This window comes from Malurus melanocephalus, unplaced genomic scaffold, assembly GCF_030028575.1.
Source record: "Malurus melanocephalus ecotype Western Australia unplaced genomic scaffold, MMel_1.1 scaffold_143, whole genome shotgun sequence".
In the NCBI taxonomy this organism is placed as follows: domain Eukaryota; kingdom Metazoa; phylum Chordata; class Aves; order Passeriformes; family Maluridae; genus Malurus; species Malurus melanocephalus.
Window position 1 is genome coordinate 1,798,668 of NW_026623375.1, and position 7,226 is coordinate 1,805,893.

Genomic DNA, 7,226 nt, shown 5'->3' on the forward strand with positions numbered 1-7,226 from the left:
TTTTTTTTTGTTCCCAGTGCGTATTGCAATACCCAGCACGGGGATGAAGGCCCTCGGCCGGGAAAGGGTTAAACGCTGGGAAAGGTCTTGTTTGAGGTGGAGTGAATCTGAACCACCACACACATAACGAATGCGCGGCAGCCTGAATTGCTGGTGAGGAGCCAAGAGCACAAGAGAGGAGCTGCTGAATTTTAATGATTCATTATTGCATGGAAGGCCTTTGTCTTCCTTTATCCGGTGCACAATAAAAGAATTAATTGGACAGAAAATGGCAGGGCAAAGAACTGACAAGTCATTAAGGGGCTCTGAATGGCTGATTAGGTGCACATTGGGGGTGGAATTTCAACTGCACTGTTGCAGCAAGGGCTCCGGAATAATAATGGCACGGCACAGTTTATATTTTGTATGCAGTACCAGAAAGGCCTTTCTGTCGCCATTGTGGGGCTATTTATTCTGCTGTCCATTTCGCCTTTGTTGGCATTGTGCTGCCAATAAGAATGCGCAAACAAAGTTGGGATTTTTTTTTTTTTTTTATGATTTTTTTATTTGGGAGGGGGAGGTGGGATTTCAGCTTCACGCCGGCAAAATAATTGGGAAGCAACATCTCGCTCCGTGGACGGTTTTATTAATTTTGTGCTCTGTGTGTGTGTGTGTGTATGTGTGTGTTCAGGGCCGGCTGTAAATATTTAGACTCGCCAGAAGGAGCTTCATTTAGCACGAGGAAAAAAGGAAGGAATAAACTTCTCCTGCTTTTTTTTCGGTTGTGTTTTGTTTTGTTTTGTTTCCTCCCCATTCCCGAGGAGCCGGGGAAGCCCGGTGCAGCTGCCGGAGCCCCCGCGGCGGTGCGAGCCCCGCGGATGGAGCAGCGAGCGCTTCCCCGGCCCGACGCCGGGAGGATGCAGCCCCAGGAGAAGCAGCCGAGTGGAATTATCGGTCGCTAGGAAGTCCCCGGAGCGCCTCGCACCCGCATCCTCCGGGGCGGCTCCCGCGCTCTTGTGGCCGGTGGCGAGTTTGAATCAACCCCCACGCCCGGGAGGGGGAAAGGGAGGAATAAAGGGAGRAATAAAAACCCCCAGCGCACTCGGTCGCTGTGATCTGGGTGAGGAATGGGCTGGTTTTTTAAAGGATAACAAACAGGAATTGGGGTTTGCTGTCAGCTGCTCCAGAGTTTCAGGTGGGAAAAAGGGAGATTTAAATGAAGATCCAGCTTTTTTTTTTTTTTTTTTTTTTTTTTTTTTTTTTTTTTTTTTTTTTTTTTTTTTTTTTTTTTTTTTTTTTCTCTTGGGTATGATTCACCCCAGCCTGATGGGAACAAAAGCTGTCATCTTCTCGTAACCTGAGGATCCTCACTCTGTAAGGATCAAGTTTTTAATTCTGCTCCAAGCTGGAGGAAGGTGATGCCATTCTTGCCAAGCTCCTTCCCGGCCTTGCTGGGTTTGACATCCAGAGGTGCCTCCTTTCCTTCCCAAATCACCGGCAGCAAAGATCCCACAGATCCCACTTGCTCCCTCCAGCCCCGGGGGAATTCCTTATTGCCAAGGAACAGGGGTGCAAAACCCACCTGATGGAACTCATCCAGCTCCCCTGGAACCTCCTGCTGATGAGCTGGAATGGGGTGGACTGGGATGGACTGGGGTGGACTGGGGTGGACTCCAGCTCTGCCTTCACATCCCAACCCATTCCCAATCCCACTCCATTCCCCACCCCTTCCCAAGGACCCAGCTCAGTGACCCTCACATCCCTCACAAAGCGATCCTGGCTAGAGGGCACAGGGAGGGCTCATTTTTTTTTCTCCTCCTCCATCTCTGATCCCAAACTTCCCTGGCTGGGGTGGCTGGGAACAGAGGGAATCTCATCCCCATGTGATGTCATTGGGGTGATGCCTTTAAATTAATAAAAGGCTGATTTAGATTGGATATAAGGAATAATTTTTTTATCATGAAAGAGGAACAGGTTCCCAGAGAAGCCCCACTCCTGGAATTGTCCAAGGACGGTGCTTGGAGCAGCCTGGGATGGTGGGAGWGGTCTCTGGCTCTTTCTCACTCTTCTCCCATTTTTAATTTCCACTCAGAAGCTGCATGACAGTAACGGGTTAACAATATCTCCATAAATTGGGAATCGTGAGCRGGGATTTGGGTGTCAGGGAGATGGATGAGCTGCAATCCGAAACGTTTTTGGGAAGGAGAAGGGAAAAAAAACCTGGGGCTGGTACCAAAAATGTCGCTCCCAGTAGGATACAACAATAATATGGAAATTAAGGGCTCATTAGTAAATAAAATACTCAATGAAATTAAAATATTCAAATAAAATACTGCAATAACATTTGAGGATAGCAGTTAGTGGCACTCTTCATTCAGAGAGGGAAGGGATGTGTGGTAACCATGAATAGAATAGAATAGAATAGAATAGAATAATAAAATAAAATAAAATAAAATAAAATAAAATAAAATAAAATAAAATAAAATAAAATTAAATTAAATTAAATTAAATTAATTTTTTTAAGAAGGGTGGGAGCCCACAAACTGGCTCCACTGGAGATTGTTCTTCCTTTAGTTTCTTAACAGTGTGAAAGGATATATATAAATATACCATCCATATATAAATAAATATGTACAAATAAATAGGAATTTATAAAGTATATATAAAAATAAATACATACAAATAATTACAAACGATAAAATATATAAATATAAACATATACAAGTATTTAAAAATTATAAAATATAAAGATACATTTATAGAAATAAATTTGTAAATATATATTAAATATATAAACTATATATGGGTATCAGAAATATATAAACTACATATAAATAAATATATATAAATATATAAATACATATCAAAAATAGACGAACACAAGTGGCACTAGATACATAGAACAAATAGAAAAAAAAATATTAAATATAAGTATATATAAAGATAATAAACATATAACTACATATAAACAAATACATTATATATATATAAATAGAGGACCACAAATAGCACTAGATAGTTATAAAGTTCTGCTTGGGAGAGAGAGGGAACTTGGAATATACGTGCTGGTTTGTGAGCAATAAATCCTGATTTTTGGGCCTTCCCAGGGATAAATTCCTAAATCTCTGGGAAAAGGCTCCAGGAAAAGCTGTGGCAGGGCCTGAGATGCTGTCGATATTTGGGATGGTGAAGGAATCAGGCAGGAGGGTCCTGCAGGAAGGAAGGAGCTTCCTTAGGGAATGGCAGGCAGAGTCTGGGAATGGGACAGCTGATCCCAAACTGGTGATGTGTCCTCATCCTGCCCTCGGGACATTCCCCAGGAATTGCCATTCCAGGGGTGCTCCCCCATCCCCACCTCCCATGGGGTGTCCCAAATTCCCRGAGCCCCCCAGCCCACACCTCAGGACACGGATTTTGAGCCCTGAACGGCTCTGACGGCATCTTTTGGCTTTTCCCTTTTGCCTAATTACCGGGATTTGGTTTTATTACCACCACGGGCTCGTTCCAAACCCAGCCGGCTCAGGAAAAGCTTCCACAGGCTCTTGGATCTGAGCTCTTGGATCAGGCCRAGGCACTCGGGGGAGCTTTTCCTACAACAAATTATCCATTATTTGCTGGTTCTTATTTAATTATCGGCCAGAAGCTGCAGAGATTTCCCTTCCACGTGCCTGGAGATTGAGGAGAGGATTCCTGTTGCCTGCAGGAGGATCCCACTCCTCTCCCGAGCCTACAAACTGGGAATAGTTGGATTCTGGGTCGTTTGGAGCCAAATATTCCTGACATCAGACACAAAGAGGGGGATTTTGGCCAAGGATTCTCCAGCCCAGCCACCCCTGTATCCAACATCTGCTCCACCTTTGTGGGAAAAGGCTCTGGAGTGGCCTCAGACCTCAGCTGGACATGGGGATTCTGAGGGATTTGAGGCGTTTCTGCCCCGTAGGCTGAGCTGCAGCTCTCTCAGGGAGATTTGAGGAAGAGGGAAATCGATTTTTCTGACACTCCTGAAGAAGGTGAAAATGAAGAATTTTTTCGTGTTCTTGTCCTCACGGTGTTTTCCCGAGCAGAGGATCCCAYGGAGCAGCCGGGATGAGCTTCAGGAAGCAGAAATGTGAAATCCTTCAACACCAGGGAGTTTTGCCATGGATTTTCACTGGAGACCATCAGACCTTGGGAAATGGGCTTTGCCTTAAAGCTGCTCCTGGTGTGTCCCATCCTCCACATCCCATCACCCTACAGGATCCCACAAAAATGCTCCTTTTCACCAATCCCAAAGCAGAGCACGGAGGAATGTTTTCCCCATGGATTCCCCTATCAGAACGGGGAGTTTGGAGAGAATAATTCTCACAACTCTACCTCCATCACGGGATATCTGATGGTCCTGACTGGATCAGGAGATTTGGGATGTCACCTGCTGCTGCCCAGACCAGTGGCAACAGAACACTGCCCATTTTCCCACAAGGAAAACCGGGAATTTTGGTGCTGGACTGCTGTCTGAATCCAACTCTCAGCTGTTCTCCGTAGGATCACAGCCATAACCGAGTCCTGGAGGAAAATCTTCCCSCTGGGGACACCTGTCCCTCCCTCGGGAACGGGGTTTGGTGCCGTTCCTGGAGGTGTAGAGCTCCATGGCAGCGGTTAATGTATGCATACTTCGGGTTCCCTCATTACCATTTCAGTTGGCTCGTTTACATAATAACACAGAACAGAGGATCATTTGCATAAAATTAAAAAACAAAACAAAACAAAAAATCGAATAACCGAACGTTGCTTTTATTCGGGAAGGCGCGGAGAAGGAGCCTGTGAAGTTATTTATATCCCCGAAGTCCCGAGGAGCCCGATCGGCGGGGAACCGCGCTTTCCACACAAAACGGGGCTTGACCACTTCAATTTATTCATGGAATAGCAGCTCTCTCCGTGGAGGAGGCGGGTTTTTGTTGTGTTTTTTTTTTTTCCAGCAGCTGGGTTTGGAGCCGTCGGGAAATCCCCTCCCAGCTGCGGCGGGAGCAGAACCACCCGGGGCCAGACAAAAGTCGATTCCCCCGGCTCGGCTCCGCACCTGAGGGGCTGGGAATGAGGGCTGCGCTCCTTGGAGACGGTTGGAGCGCTGGAAAAATGCCGTGGAAAGCGCTGTTCTCTTCCAGCCCTTCTGCCTGGTGGTCATTTACCTAATCTGGGGGGGTTTCACCCGTCCCATCCCACATCCACCACCAATAGCCCAAGGAAAGCTCCTCCCGGATTTCCTGCCATGTCCTGGTAGGATCACAGGATCGTTTGGGTGGGGAAAAACCTCCAGGACCATCGAGCCCAACCTTGGATCCATCACCACCSCTCCAACGTGCCGGGGAAATAATCCCAATTTCCATGGGCGAATATTCCCAGAGGAGCAGCCCTTGGTTTTCTGATCCGATGGGTCTCAACACCACTCGAGCCGTTTGGGTTTGGAGCAAGCAGGATTTGGGATCTCCACCAGCAGGACACGCAAGGACAGGGAGAGCCAYGTTCCCAGCATGGACAGACCTGGATGTGTGGATTCCATGAGGGAATGGGAGCCCAAGCAGTGGAGCTGGGGCTGATTTGGAATTCCAGGAGCGTGCAGAGTGCTGGGATTTGCATGAGAAAGGTTTTGTGGGAGAGATCTCAGGCCAAACCCTCCTTTCATTTCCGAGTCTCCGAACCTGCGGCATCTTTATGGATACCGGGAACATGACTGGAGGTCATGAGAGCCGAGCCTGACCCAGGAGCATCCAAACCTGTGGAGCAGGGAGGGAWTTATTCCAGGAATTCCTGGGGAAACCATCCCTGAAATCAAACCACAACCCCCATAATGATCTAGCTTCGTTTTTCCCGCTGGTGCAAATCCTCCTGGAGATTTTTGGGATGTGCAGTGACAAATATGGCAAATTCCAGCAGCACAGATGGAAGTTTGGAAACACTACCCAGAGCTGCCTCCTCTTCCTTTTCTTTGGGATCCAGGGGCACAGGGACAATGGGACAAAGTTTTGCTKGAGTTCCTTATCCCTCAGTGTGATGCTCCCAAGAAAAACGGGAACGCAGGCTTGCAAGGGCTGCCCTGGCCCCCCGGGAATGCCACCATCAGTGGGAATTGTTGGCCATGGATGTGGTGGAGCCCAGCTCTCTGAGCCTGCYAGGCTCAGAATTCTGCCCCAAAAATCCATATGGCCTCAATAACAATCCTGTTCCCTGCTCCCCGTGTAGGATTCCCCACACAGGATGCAGATGAGATGCAAAAGAGAGGGGCAGGGATTTGCATCCTTTGCTCCATAGAGAGGCTGCTTGGAAAGGAAATTGTTTTCCAGCTCTCCTGGCAGTATCCTCATCTATTCTGGCCCACGAGGGATTTCTGGAGTGGAATTTGAAGGACAAGGACTGCAGAGCTTGGCCTGTGCAACCTTTGGAAGAGCCGCTCCTCCCCAGCTGCTGCAATTAACAGGCTCTTTTTCTCCTATTAATTACATCTTTTTCCCTGTGGAATTCCCTGGATATTAGCTGATTAAGACACTCTTCCCTTTCATCCCAGAGCTCTGCATTCCCCCTGCTCCTACAGACTCTGCAGTCCCTCACCCCAATGGAGYTGTCCTAGGAAAGGGCTTTGATGGTCCCTCATGGATGATCCCAGCAATCCCAGAAATGGATTTTACTGAGTGGGATGTAATTTTCCTACTATTTTTCATAATAGAGAAGAACTTTCCTGCATCTAGGAAATAAAAATTTTTGTCCCTATTTCCAGCATCCCATCCAAAAGGTCTCTCCTGTCTGTAAATCCTCRGGAGGGCATTGGGTGCTGGACCTTGGGGTGCCCATGGATGCATCCCAAGGGATGGGCCAGCCCTGAGAGGGACAATCCCATCCCATTCCTGTGTGACTGGGACTGGAAGGGTAGGGTTTGGAGAAATGGGTTTGGAGGGACAGGAAATGGGGGRATGGGGATTGCAGGGATGGGGATTGCAGGGATGGGGATTGCAGGGAAAGAGTTTGGAGGGATGGGACTCATAGGTACAGGGATGGGAGGGATGGGATTTGGAAGGATGGGGATTAAAGGCCCAGGGTTTGGAGAGTTGGGGTTTAGAGGGACTGAGCTTGGAGGGACAGGGTGGTGAGATGGACTTGGAGGGATGGGGTTTGAATGGATGCAGTTCGAAAGGACAGGGACTGGAGGGACAGGGACTGGAGGACACAACCCTTTTGTTTCATCTCCTTGTCCCCAGGGRCTTGGAATTTTTAYSCTG